Source organism: Leptodactylus fuscus, chromosome 7, assembly GCF_031893055.1.
Source record: "Leptodactylus fuscus isolate aLepFus1 chromosome 7, aLepFus1.hap2, whole genome shotgun sequence".
Classification (NCBI taxonomy): Eukaryota; Metazoa; Chordata; class Amphibia; order Anura; family Leptodactylidae; genus Leptodactylus; species Leptodactylus fuscus.
In genome coordinates, this window is record NC_134271.1 from 10458601 (window position 1) to 10474134 (window position 15534).

Here is a 15534-nt window from a genome sequence, read left to right on the forward strand (position 1 = left end):
CCTCTCTCATCCATCTCTAAGACCTCTCCTTGCTGCTCTTGTACTCTGGAGTCACAAGCTCTCATGTCAATCTCCAGGACTGGGCTGTCCCTGGCCTATACTCTGGAATGTTCGACCTTGTCCTATCATAACCTCTCTCTTCAATCTCTAAGACTTCTTCTACACTGCTCTTATATTCTGGAATGTTATACCTATAACAATGTCTTTAATCTCCAAGACTTCTCCTGTGCTTCCCCAATACTCTGGAATGTTCTACCTTGTCCTATCACAACCTGCCTTTTCAATCTCCATGACTAGGGTTGAGCCGATCTTGACTTTTCAGGATCGATTTTAAAAATCCGATTTCCGATCATTTTTCATTCAAACCCGATCTCGATCCCAATGCAAGTCAATGGGATTTTTTTTATTAATCGGAGATCAGATTTTAAAAGCAATCCTATTCACTATACAGCATGGAATCTAACAATTGTTAGAATCCACGCTGTGTAGTGAATCACTAAAGTAGCCAGAGGATTTTTTTTAATCCTCTGGCTACTTAGTCCCCCCTGATGTCCACTTACCTGCAGAGATGGCTGCTCCGGTGCCCGGTGCCTTCTTTCTTCTTGTCCTCGCTGCAGTCTTCTCCCTTTGCTGGCCCCTCCCTGCCAGGTTAGGAGAGTGTGGGCGGGTACTGGGAGGGGAGACGTCACGTCTCCCCGCCCTGTACCCGCCCACACTCTCCTAAGCCACAAGCCCCGCCTACCTAGCGCTTTAAACACTAACCTGGGAGGCGGGGCATCGAGGTAAGAAGACTGCAGCGCGGAGCGGCATCGAGGACAAGAAGAAGGAGGGCACTGGAGCAGCCATCTCTAGAGGTAAGTAGGTGCTAGAGATGTTTAGTTTAGCCTCCCATTCGAATGAATGGAGGCAGCCGGCGCGCAGGGGGTTAAGGCTGTGTGCTGGCTGCTTCCATTCATTCCTATGGAACTGCAGCGGAGCCTTCACACTGATTATACAGCGTATACTCAGTGTGAAGGCTAAGCAAAGCATTGTGGGAAAAGATCACCGATCTCAATCCCACTTAAAAAGATCGTGTTTGGAATCCGATCTTTTCCGAACACGATCGCTCAACCCTATCCATGACTTCTCTCATGCTGCGCCAATACTCTGGAATAGTCTACCCTGCCTAATCTCCTTCTCCCTCTTCCATCCCCAGGACTTCTCCTGCGCTGCACCTTCACTCTAGAATGTTCTACTTTATGATTTCCCCTACTATAAGACTTCTATGGTGCCTCAACTATAGTGTGTAAAGCCCGACCTTGTCCCATCATCCGTCCTCTACGCCAATCTCTGTGGTCCAATGCTAAAATACTGATCCGAGGCGACAGACACTATAAAGTCTGCAGAAGTACAAAGTTCTGGTCACGACACACAGAGCGTCCTCGACTTCTCTAACACTTTGCTTTGTACTTTATAGAACAGACATTAAGTAACTGCAAGATTGTTCATAAAAAGTAATATATAAGCACCATCTGGCCGCCGTGACTGCTGTAATAACGGCGGCCGCCGCAGGAGGGAGAAGCGCGGTAATTTAATAGACAACACCTGACAGGACTGCATTAAAGGAGACACTTTACAAGTTACAACAAAGTTTAGCATCCTCGGTCCCGGAGAGAAGAGTATCCCGGGGTGGTTACACGGTCAGACACGCGACTCACTTTATGGCAATCGTTTTACTGAATTCACAGTTACGGCTCAGTGATAGAAGAACACCACACAGATACAATGCCGCAGGGTCCATGGACTTAAAGGGATAGCTCAGTAAAATTCTCTGATGTATACTCCAGTCACAGCTGGAGCTGCACTCACAATTCTCCTTGCAGGCTGCAGGATGAATCTCTCCCAGCAGATACCTATACAGGTGTGGTGCATTCTGGGAGATGTGGTGTTTGCACCCTCTGCAGTAAAGTAACATTGCACAGCATTGTGGGATCTTACTAAACTGTAAGACGCGTGTCTACCAAGCAGATTTGTAGATGCAGCTCTGGAGGCGACTGGAGTATAAGAAGTAATGTAACTAGATAACGTCATGTAGAAAGCAAGACAAGGCAAATTTTTGATTTATGCTATAAAATAAGACACCTATTAGGTACGCAAGTATCCGGGAAGACCCGTGCCCGGGATCACATGATGTTTGAGGACATAAATCTGCATATAACGCTGCTTAGATTGTCAGCTCTTCTTCATAGAGTCCACTGCTCCCATCATTGTGCAATACTGGTGCATGTGCTATTCCAATCTTTACCAGCAGGGGGCTGCCTAGCGCTACGTCCATTACATCAAATGGTTACATAGAAGCCACAAACGGGGATCCCCGCGATCACATTCCAATAGAGATTATTAAACATTAGCACAAGATTCGGTGTCTGCGGTGGCGAATTGCGAGCGCAGCTTCTTTGTGTCGTCTTTGACTTCTGTCATTTGAACGTTTAATAGATGAAACGTTGCGCTGAGTTTGGATTTCGCTGAAAGCTGGAACAGACGATCCTGTGACAGAGCAAGAAGTAAAGGAAAGAACCGCAAATTCATTCACTTCGATGAGGTTGCTGGAGATTACAGTCCCGGCAGGACGACGGTCATACAATGGACATGGACGTTTTAGGGGAACTTTTGGTCTCCCGTCCTCCAGATCACAGCCACATCATGAACTAGGTGCAACCTCCGGGGTCTGTGCGCCTGTGCCGAAATCTATGTCACCTGCTTGCTGGGCATTCGGATATGACGTCCCCACCATGTACCCCTTGTTCTTCCGTCCCTCAAAGCGGCAGACGAGTCTTCTTTCATAACTTTTAAGCTTAACACTTTATTACGTATTGTCCTTGTATGCTCTAAAGAATCCATGACCTTATGTAAAGTGTGTTAACTCTTTACACAGCCAATATGTACCAAACAGTCACTCAGTAGGTGGTGGCTGCAAGTTGTATATACGGGTTGGGTGTAATATATTCGACCTTCCTGGGAAACTCTTATTGTGTGAGGGTGAGCATTATCCTGCTGAAAATTACCAGTTGTTCGTCCTGCCATGAGAGACCATACAAGTGTCCGCAGGATGTCCTGCACATACTACTGATCTGTTAGTGTCCTTGTATCACCACTAGGGGTGACTGACTGTCCTATGTGATGGCTCCACACACCACACCAGCAGGGGGCAGTGTCACTACACAGCAAAGGCAGGATTAAAGAGCTCACCGCAAGGCCCTCATACTCAACCCGACTATGATCAGATCCTGGATTCATCACTGAAGATAATACGGTTGCAGTCTTTAGCCGTCCAAGTTTCTTGTGTGTGAAAAGACAGCAAACGAAGGTGAGAGTGACCAGCTGTCAATGCCAGGACTCATAACGGGCCCCGCAACACCAAATTTACTTCTGCTGAGAACCTGGAAATGATCCGGGCAGAGACAGGGGGTGTAATGAAGGCGCCTCCTGTGTGTGGATGGAGGACAAGGCAACTACGTGAGCTGATCTTGCTTGTCGGCGTATGAAACAATCCTATGTGATGGTGGTCTGTCTGTCTGACTGTCCGGAGCCTGTTCTTCATGTGCATGTGCCGTCATGTAACCATTACATAAAGCCCTAGCTTGCACATAGGCTCAGACTTGCCTACCAGGAAACCATCTGAATGTGATGTGGGGCGCACAGGGCCCCCTAAAGGCTGAAGAAAAAAAAAAAAAAAAAAAAAGTGGAGGAAGCTATGGGAAGGTGCGAGGATCGATAAGTAATTGGCAGACATCATTTGCTGGCGTAATCCTCTGGGGTCCAAACACCTAAAAAAACCTAGATCCTTGTTGGCGTAGAATTCTGCCATTTCTTATGATAAATCCGATGGAGCCAAGAAAGCGATGTGACCTTTTTTTATGGCTTGTATGTCATGGGCACTGAAAATCGATTCCTCTGATGGGCCTTAGACATCCCAGTCCGACCTCCTGGTCCGTCTACTCTCCTAGGCTGTCAGGATGTACTTGGATGATCTAAAGTTTAGGATGGAGTTATGGGTCCAAATGAACTAAGAAGGCGCCATGAACAATGGCCGACTAAGCTATACAAACATATTTACTACCAACGGTTGGTTCGATCGGCCGTGCAGCATGGAAGGCAAACACTCCCTGCACCAGCTCACATTGTCTCCATAATCCTGGATACACGACCACAGAACAAGGCGGCACATGTCTGACGATCCCAGAAATAATGTATTACATGAGCCACATGAAAGCCACCAAGTCCGCTGCAAAAGCTGAGCCAGAGGCATCGCTGCCAAGCCAGGGAGAAAGATCCAGCATTCCCCTACAAGCCCTGCACCTAGGAAAGCGCTGACACTTGCCGTCATAACATAAGCAGTGCAGCCGCCTCATAGCCATCAAAGCCACAGCGATACATAAGACTCTCGGCAGCTATGGCCATTTATAGGGCTTGTTCCACCATTAAAAGGCAACCTTTGGGCTGGACGTAAGTGTCCTAAGTAGCCCTATCCATTCACAAACCTCTAGATATTGCAGCTACAGACTGGTTATGGTACCCCCTCGTGTTATATACTCATTATGGCGCCCCCTCGTGTTATATACTCATTATGGTGCCCCCTGGTGTGCTTTTCATTTCCTTTCATTATGTCCACCGATCTGCGCTGGCATCTCCATTGTCAGTAACACTCTGACCCGTGTACAAGAAGATCTGGGCAGAGAGACTGAGCATGTGTGACCACCAGCACTAAAATATCAAAAGGACGCTCTGAAAAGAGGCAACATAACATGTATGTAACAACAGGGGGCACTGTAACAGGTATGTAACACTAGGCAGCACCAAACAGAATAGATAATAGCATAGGACAGCGGGAAAGAGCTACTGAGCATGTGCGACCATTGATACATCTGGAGGACGCTCTGAGTGAGGATTCAAAGAACAGCAGGGGGCGCAAGATCAAGTAATAGAAATAGGTACGTACTGACCGATGTCTAAAAGAGGATTGCAATTGAAAAACATGTTTTAGTGATCGAAATTATAGAACAACATTGTGATATTCTCTCCAGGCTCCTCCTCTTTCACTAAGGCTCCTCCCTTCTTGCAGTTTACAACCTTCTGTCCTGGGAAGAAGCAGAGTTGCGGGGTAAAGTATAGGGGAGGGATGCGACAGGATTTCAGGCTCCAAAATACAATGCAGCTAAGATGGAGTCACTGACCATAGCTGTGGACAGTGGGGGTCATTTCCCTTCTTTCTGGGCCAGTCTGCAGTTACCTCCATTCTTATACCCCCTCCTCTGACCCTCTGTTTTTATTGCGTCCGCCGTCCCTGTTGCTCTCGGTATTTGCGTTGCTATCATCTCCACATACGGCCGTTACTCTATAACTCAGGTATTTCAGCTTCTGACGTCAGTGAGGAAATCAGACAAAACACAGGGCGCGTCCCGACCCGTTCAATATTTGCAGAGGCGACTGCTGGTATCTGGAGCTTCCAAGGACACACACCTGCTCATACCACGATGTCTTAAAGGAGATACTGATAGCTGATCCTTCGTGTGGAGACCTGGTATGGTCACGTATGGGAAATAAGGATTCTCCAACATACAACCTGTTTGGTGCAGAGGAGTCTGAGGGTCTTCACCTTTACCCTGCAAGGAATTAAGGACATCGCTGGGGGTCGCAATTCCCAGAATGGTTATGGTTGGTCAGTGCTAGCGCTGATACAACAATAGCCATGTCAGGAATGGAGCCAAGGGACATTGGAAGGGCAAGGTAAGGATGTGACAGGATAGTGGATGAGATAGGAACAAGGCAAGGATCAGAGCCAAGCAGGTGCTAGAAGAACAAGTCTAAGGGTGAAGCAGAGGGAGAGCCAGGGACAAGGCAGAGGTCAAGACCAGAATTCAACCAGAGCAGGAGAGCTGTGACCGAATCCAGTAGGGCTGTGGCAAAAGATGGCAGCTGGAGCGGCAATGGAGCCACCAGACAACCTTCACCACAGCAGCCGCTTCCCAACACATGCACTGGAAACGCGTGGGTAACATCTTAAGGAGTATTAGGATAGGAAATACAAGTGGTTTCACATTTAGATGTTCTGTGTTAAACACATTCCCTACAGTTCATCCAAGCAAGTCTGTATGCGGCCAAAAGTGGACGCCAATATGGATTGCAAAGGGAAGGGGGGGATTTGTTGTCATGGACCAGGACAGAAACTGCTGTATAATCATTGGATCCACCATCGGAGGAGCCTCAGCCTGCCATGAAGTCATGAGATCTTGAGAACGTTGATGCATTGACAGGCCAATAGTTGCAGAATTTCCCATAACGTGGGAACTCTCTGAGAATAAAGGACTCTTCTGACCCGGACGTGCAATATCCTGGCAAGCGTTGCGCTCCATAGGCCATCACTGCTCCCTTATCCGTTCTCTACATTATCACCTCATCCATAGACGATTGTTAACAACTGGCAGATACTGAAAGAAACCCGGATAACAACCACCAATACATCTTTGTTGCTATGCACCTGTCATGTAGTTGCTCTCTTGCTGCCCTATGCCTTCTATTCATGAACCAGGAGGCTCAGGATGAATAGTATATATAGATACAGACCTGAGTAACCATTACAGAGACCTTAGAAGTTGTAGATTCTTTTTCTCCTGCCTTAGGCATCTTAATCATGAAGAAGAGAGGGATATAAGGGATATAGCCGCCTCTCAAAATGTCATTTGCATTTCCCTATTGGGCCCTGTGCACACTGCATTCAAGTTAGGAGTCTTTCCCATTACAAACATCAATATACTGTATATGCAAACTGCATTCTATATGTTGGTTGCAGACCGCTGCGGGGAATATACCGTCCCTGCAGCTTCCTAGCTTTATTATCCGACCGTCTCCACTTAGGGCACATCCACCTGCGGCACTAGTAACACTGAGATCAGATATTAGGCCATACGTCCTATACGGCGCTGCAATGTAGTATAACAGAGGTATCTGGTATCAGGATCTCTAACACAACCCATCACATCAACCAAGGCAGGACAGGACAACAATGAGGTATGAGGCACGCACTGCCCCGAGCAGGGGGTAACCCAGAAACAAATCTCTCCACCAGCAACAAGCAAAACACTGCAGCAAAAATCCTCTATTTCGGGTTGCTATGTGAGTAACACGAGAGAAGGTTCTCAAATCAGAGCGGATGGTGGAAGACAATGCGCTTCAGGTCCAGGCATTGATAGGCAATGAGCCGGAGCAGCTGACGCACAGCGCGCTACACAAGGGCAAGTCAAGCGGAGAAAGGAACACCGAATAACCAAGGACGCGGACACAGGCGGCCACTCGGGGTGTCATGGAGGGAGGGCTCAGCTATGGAATAATCCGGGCTGCAAGTACAACCATCAGCTTCTATATACTGTATACCGACAGTTCACAAAAATCGGGGACATCTACAGACAGAGACAGACAGTCTAAAAACTCTGGTTACAAAGAATGTCATGCGGTGCACAAACAGGATATCTCTCTGGGTATGGCGCAGGCCGGAGTCCACACAACGTGTCCGAGGAGTTCTGATACAGCACACAACGATATAGCAAAACTATAGGTACTGACAGGGGCCAGGGCATTTGCAATGCTTGGGACCGCCCCCATGACAGCAGCAAAGTAATTTGCATAAACATGTTTCAGCATAAGGCATCCGAAAGACTCAAAGAAAACATCTATGTACAACTGTTTTAGTCGCATCTCCCGTCACGAGACCAACAAATCGTACTCATGTCGCCTCAGGATACCTGAAGTAGCAAGTCACTAAAATTCAGACTGGAGTCAAAGTCATCGTTGGGGAAGTCTCGGGGTCTCCAAACAGGAGTGACAGGGACAAACGGAGATTCGAGGTCACCAGCCTAGGAGTGACTTCTATATACTGCTATAGTGCTATATACTGAGGGTATAGCACAGCACAGTGGACTGAGCCATTCTGTACAACCAAAACCATAACACTAAATGGAATTATATAGGTCACTCTCTATCCGTGTAACATATATTCCAGGCACATACATCACATGGCAACTGGTGGCCACCACATACAAGTGGAGAAGGACTGGAGAGGCGGCCATATATGTGCTCCCCATTGACTGCCATACTGGCGACTACCGTATGTGTATTGAGGGCTCCACCATGTTGTCTGGATCCAGGAGATGCTTCCATGTTGCTGTGGATTGACCTTGTGAAAAATTAAGAGTGACAGAAACTACAGGGAGAAGGTCCCTAAAGAGTGCAGCGACTGTGCGACACCCGGTAATGACCCTTCTGTCCTCCGGTTATTGTCCTCTTAACTGATGCCCCAAAGTGACCACATATAATACCCTCAGCTCCATCTTCACAGGCGCCTATTGCCCTCAGTGGAAAGAAGTAGCCAAATTAAGCATAATGGCTTCTGCCCGAGCCAAAGAGCTTACACTTCTCAGGGACCTGATCAGTGCAACATGCTAATACTGTATGACTGTAGATATGACATGTGTAACGGATCTCAGTGGATTAAGAGAACTGTCCTCATAGAGCATCAAGATACAAGAAAGCAGAACATCAATGATGGCTGACACGGCACACAACAACTGCAAACCCACAAGGGAATGAACCCTGTACGCAGACACATAATAGCCGAACATAGGGAAGTAACCGGAATCTGCGCTCTAATACCCAGAGAATAAACAGATCCCACACTGTGGAAGAGAAGATTCATATCCTAATATCAATGGTATAGTCACTGTGTACATACATTACTGATCCTGAGTTATATCCTGTATTATACTCCAGAGCTGCGCTCACTATTCTGCTGGTGCAGTCACTGTGTATATACATTACATTACTTATCCTGTATTATACTCCAGAGCTGCACTCACTATTCTGCTGGTACAGTCACTGTGTACATACATTACCTATCCTGTATTATACTCCAGAGCTGCGCTCACTATTCTGCTGGTGCAGTCACTGTGTACATACATTACATTACTTATCCTGTATTATACTCCAGAGCTGCACTCACTATTCTGCTGGTACAGTCACTGTGTACATACATTACCTATCCTGTATTATACTCCAGAGCTGCGCTCACTATTCTGCTGGTGCAGTCACTGTGTACATACATTACATTACTTATCCTGTATTATACTCCAGAGCTGCACTCACTATTCTGCTGGTGCAGTCACTGTGTACATACATTACATTACTTATCCTGTATTATACTCCAGAGCTGCACTCAGTATTCTGCTGGTACAGCCTCTGTGTACATACATTATATTACTTATCCTGTATTATACTCCAGAGCTGCACTCACTATTCTGCTGGTACAGCCACTGTGTACATACATTATATTACTTATCCTGTATTATACCCCAGAGCTGCGCTCACTACTCTGCTGGTACAGTCACTGTGTACATACATTACATTACTTATCCTGTATTATACTCCAGAGCTGCACTCACTATTCTGCTGGTACAGTCACTGTGTACATACATTACATTACTTATCCTGTATAAACTCCAGAGCTGCGCTCACTATTCTGCTGGTACAGTCACTGTGTACATACATTATATTACTTATCCTGTATTATACTCCAGAGCTGCGCTCACTATTCTGCTGGTACAGTCACTGTGTACATACATTACATTACTTATCCTGTATAAACTCCAGAGCTGCGCTCACTATTCTGCTGGTGCAGTCACTGTGTACATACATTACATTACTTATCCTGTATTATACTCCAGAGCTGCGCTCACTATTCTGCTGGTACAGTCACTGTGTACATACATTACATTACTTATCCTGTATTATACTCCAGAGCTGCGCTCACTATTCTGCTGGTGCAGTCACTGTGTACATACATTACATTACTTATCCTGGATTATACTCCAGAGCTGTACTCACTATTCTGCTGGTGCGGTCACTATGTACATACGTTACATTACTTATCCTGTATTATACTCCAGAGCTGCGCTCACTATTCTAGGACAGGAGAGACAGGTTCAGTTCACTTCACATTATCTGTACGGATACATGGCACCAAGCTGATCAGCTGTGTGAGCCAGGAGGACTTCTGAACGCTTGAAGTCATGCAGTCCACAGGAATTTGTGGCGTTTTGTTTGCTCATCATTAGAGTAGACGTTCGGTAACTGAATCCCTGTGTACAGAAGTGACCTGTCAGTTATTAACATTCCACGACACGGACGGACGGCGAACGCCAGACAGCCGATCCTCGCCAAACAGCAATTAGCGGAGCGATATCCTGACCAGCAGCCAAATAAAACAGTCTGGAAGTGCCAGGAAGAACAGCGTGTACCTGGAGGATGGCGGCGCCGAGGGTCAGATCTACTGCACATACAACAACTGACCCCCTATTCTATATTGGTAATAACCAATAACGTACAGACTGCAGCTATTCTGTAACTCACCCCGACACAGGACCCCACCTAATTATATATATGGAATAATATCCTATAATGTACAACTGTCCTGTAACCGACACCGACAAATGACCCGTCCATTGTATACATACATAATACCCTATAATGTATACAACATAGTTATCCTGCATCTGAGCGACACATGACCCATCCATTATATAGGATAATTACCCTATAATGTATAGATCTGAGTTGTCCTGTAACTGACCCTGACACATGATCCTTTCATTACATATACTGTATATATATTACCCTATAACATATAGACCATAGCTGTCCTGCAACTGGCCCTGACACATGACATACTATCCCCCAATTATATATGGGATAGTACCTTATAATGTACAGACCGCAGCTGCCCCATAATGTACCCCGACACATGACACTCCCCATTATGTATAGTATAATAACCAATAACGTACAGACTGCAGCTATTCTGTAACTCACCCCGGCACAGGACCCCACCTAATTATATATATATGGAATAATATCCTATAATGTACAACTGTCCTGTAACTGACACCGACAAATGACCCGTCCATTGTATACATACATAATACCCTATAATGTATACAACATAGTTATCCTGCATCTGAGCGACACATGACCCATCCATTATATAGGATAATTACCCTATAATGTATAGATCTGAGTTGTCCTGTAACTGACCCTGACACATGACATACTATCCCCCAATTATATATGGGATAGTACCTTATGATGTACAGACCGCACCTGCCCCATAATGTACCCCGACACATGACACTCCTCATTATGTATAGTATAATACCCTATAGCGTACAGACCGCAACGTTGATGCCATCTTAAAGGGCATGTCCAGGATTATATTTAGAAATTACTTTCTCTCCCCTTTCCTCAATCTGTGCCTTTCAGCCATGTTTACACTCCCTGACGTTGTCCCTTTTATCACGGCCGATGTGCAAACAAGATAATCTGTCTGAGCCTATAATACTGCAGATCAAAGCGCGGCGTAAACCCTACAGAGCGAGCGGCCTGATATATAGTGACCCGAGAGATCTGCCCCAGGGGCGTCTCCTGTTGCGGCTTCGATTCATCTCTTGTTCAGCTGCTTCCGACTCCGCATGGTCTCAGGCAATGGGTGACAACCTCTTACATAGGCCGAGGCACTGCGCATAGAGGTTGTCACCCAGCTGTGCACAAGCCCTGAATGGCATATATATATAGCCTATTCTTTGAACATGTGCACAATCTTCGCCCATCTAACACTCCACAGGCCCCTCCCCCTTATTGAGGCTCCTCCCCTCATACGCTAACCTTACTGTATTGTAATTTGATGGAGGACAATAAAAGGAGGTTTATCCGGGGTGCTGCTTCAGGATAAAACCACTTCTATGGTATAAGACAAGTGCGACGCGTTTCGGGTGAGAACCTTCTCACTTCCACAAACCTACCTGAGGCAGTGAGCAAATGCTCATGAAACGCATCGCCCTTGATAAAACCACTAATGGTACCAGACAAGTACGACGCGTTTCGTGAGCATTTTCTCAGTGCCTCAGGCAGGTTTGTGGAAGTGAGAAGGTTCTTACCCGAAACGCGTCGTACTTGTCTTGCACCATTGCAGTGGTTTTATCCTGAAGCTGCGCCCCGGATTAGTCTTCTTTTATCATCTTCTGTTTGGAGTCTACGGAGAGTCGACAGCTTCAAAGGGGTCTAAACCAGACCCATAAGCCATTCGCAAGGGTTGCGCACACGATTGTGGCCAGATTACACTAGTACCCCTCCTGTGCTTACATCTTTCCATATACAGACACAGAGCAACCGATCTGAACAAGCAGAGTTGCAGTGTAAAGCATGGAGGGAGACAGAATCCAGTTTTTTGCAAATGAAGCTCCAGTTCTGCAACTTCCTAACAGAATTAGTTTTCCCATATCTGCTTGTGGTCAGTGACGAGTCACAAAGAGGAGTCCTGAATGTAAGGCTACAATTTCACCTACAGCGTGGGTCCGCCTGAGCAGAACCGTCAGAAATTACTGGACGTAAAAATGCTGCAAGTCCAACTGTATTGTCCGGTGGTGTCAGTTAAAAACAAAGAACACCTGATGGGCCCCATTATAGACAACAGGGTCGTTCTTCTGTTCCTCCGACAGACCATAAACACGGACTTCCCTGAAGGGTTCACTAATGTCCACACCTCATTGATATATTTAGGGGTCTCTGTAACAACCCAGACACGTCGCTAATATCTTTAGGGGTCTCTGCACTGACCCAGACACCTCACTAAGATCTTTAGGGGTCTCTGCACTGCCCCAGAGACCTTGTTAATATCTTTAGGGGTCTCTGCACTGACCCAGACACCTCACTAAGATCTTTAGGGGTCTCTGCACTGCCCCAGAGACCTTGTTAATATCTTTAGGGGTCTCTGCACTGACCCAGACACCTTGCTAAGATCTTTAGGAGTCTCTGCACTGACCTAGACACCTTGCTAAGATCTTTAGGGGTCTCTGCACTGACCTAGACACCTTGCTAAGATCTTTAGGGGTTTCTGCACTGACCCAGACACCTTGCTAAGATCTTTAGGAGTCTCTGCACTGACCTAGACACCTTGCTAAGATCTTTAGGGGTCTCTGCACTGACCCAGACACCTCGCTAAGATCTTTAGGAGTCTCTGCACTGACCTAGACACCTTGCTAAGATCTTTAGGGGTCTCTGCACTGACCTAGACACCTTGCTAAGATCTTTAGGAGTCTCTGCACTGACCTAGACACCTTGCTAAGATCTTTAGGGGTTTCTGCACTGACCCAGACACCTTGCTAAGATCTTTAGGGGTCTCTGCACTGACCCAGACACCTTGCTAAGATCTTTAGGAGTCTCTGCACTGACCTAGACACCTTGCTAAGATCTTTAGGGGTCTCTGCACTGACCCAGACACCTCGCTAAGATCTTTAGGAGTCTCTGCACTGACCTAGACACCTTGCTAAGATCTTTAGGGGTCTCTGCACTGACCTAGACACCTTGCTAAGATCTTTAGGAGTCTCTGCACTGACCTAGACACCTTGCTAAGATCTTTAGGAGTCTCTGCACTGACCTAGACACCTTGCTAATATCTTTAGGGGTCTCTGCACTGACCCAGACACCTCACTAAGATCTTTAGGGGTCTCTGCACTGCCCCAGAGACCTTGTTAATATCTTTAGGGGTCTCTGCACTGACCCAGACACCTCACTAAGATCTTTAGGGGTCTCTGCACTGCCCCAGAGACCTTGTTAATATCTTTAGGGGTCTCTGCACTGACCCAGACACCTTGCTAAGATCTTTAGGAGTCTCTGCACTGACCTAGACACCTTGCTAAGATCTTTAGGGGTCTCTGCACTGACCCAGACACCTCACTAAGATCTTTAGGAGTCTCTGCACTGACCTAGACACCTTGCTAAGATCTTTAGGGGTCTCTGCACTGACCCAGACACCTCACTAAGATCTTTAGGGGTCTCTGCACTGCCCCAGAGACCTTGTTAATATCTTTAGGGGTCTCTGCACTGACCCAGACACCTCACTAAGATCTTTAGGGGTCTCTGCACTGCCCCAGAGACCTTGTTAATATCTTTAGGGGTCTCTGCACTGACCCAGACACCTTGCTAAGATCTTTAGGAGTCTCTGCACTGACCTAGACACCTTGCTAAGATCTTTAGGGGTCTCTGCACTGACCCAGACACCTCACTAAGATCTTTAGGAGTCTCTGCACTGACCTAGACACCTTGCTAAGATCTTTAGGGGTCTCTGCACTGACCCAGACACCTTGCTAAGATCTTTAGGAGTCTCTGCACTGACCTAGACACCTTGCTAAGATCTTTAGGGGTCTCTGCACTGACCCAGACACCTCACTAATATCTTTAGGAGTCTCTGCACTGACCCAGACACCTTGCTAAGATCTTTAGGGGTCTCTGCACTGACCCAGACACCTCGCTAAGATTTTTAGGAGTCTCTGCACTGACCTAGACACCTTGCTAAGATCTTTAGGGGTCTCTGCACTGACCCAGACACCTCACTAATATCTTTAGGAGTCTCTGCACTGACCCAGACTCCTCACTGTAATCTTTAGGAGTCCCTGCACTTCCCTGGACACCCCACACACATTCTTGGGGTACATTTATCAATAATTCAGCCTAAACCTTGTTCAAATGACACAAAATATATATAAATGTCTCCTGCTAGAGATATCTGGTGCGACTTCCATCCTGTAGATCGGTCTGTAGAGTCGATCAGGAATTTGGCGACCGCGCTTTGTTTAGCCACACCCACTCACACAACTTTTCCACGTCTGTCCCACATGGCGGCCACTGGCCATCACTATGGGGCATGTTGGGATTCTCTGAGCCCATTTTCAGTCTCTCTGCTTGGTATCGGGTCAGTGCCCTGAGCCCTCCGTAGCCCTGATGAGTCCTGCCCCCCTGCGGTACCAGCAGGCACCTACACCACATAGGGGGCATCCTGCAGAGACCCCGGCCACAGATCACATGGTCGCCTCAGGCTGCTGCCTCTCTGGTTACCATGACAACCACACAACTCAGCCAGCGCGGCCTCTGCCCGGCTCCGCTCTGCCCCCTACAGCCCCTCGGCACCCCCCGCTTACCGTCAGCCCAGCCGGGGACGGAGTGGGGCGCAGGTTGGACACCCGTTTTATGTCGCCGTGCCCGAACTCTTGCTAAAACTTTCCAGTCATCAGCTGGGAGAGAGAAGTGCAAGTACGGGCCGAGGGATGGGACAAAGTTCCTCCAATAGCGACACTGAGGCGGGGCTGGTAACGGCATTCCTCCAATCACTGGCCAGGATTTGTGTACGTGAGGAAGGTGCCTGCCAATCCGGAGCGAAGGGGGCGGGGCTTATACTTCTGACTGAATCTGAGGTGACGGAGAGTCTTCGGTTCTTCTGTCGTGTAAGACGTCATATGTAACATTACATAGATTATATACACGTCATAGCACGTCATATATCACACGGGGTCACAGGTCCTGCTGGATTATACCAGTTATTACTATGTCCTATACGCCGACCCGTCTTATTATGTGACAGGATATTATACACGGACACACGGTCAGCTATTACGTCAC

At 47.2% G+C, this 15534-nt stretch overlaps 1 protein-coding gene across 1 annotated transcript in view; it reads right to left on the reverse strand.

The window, feature by feature from the left end:
- Nucleotides 1–15147, reverse strand: part of STK33 (serine/threonine kinase 33) — a 33462-nt gene extending 18315 nt beyond the window's left edge. Inside the window, exon 1 of the mRNA XM_075280985.1 lies at nucleotides 15057–15147. The gene's annotated coding sequence lies outside the window, so the exon portion shown is untranslated. The remainder of the gene's footprint in view (nucleotides 1–15056) is intronic.
- Between the last annotated feature and the right edge of the window lie 387 nt (nucleotides 15148–15534).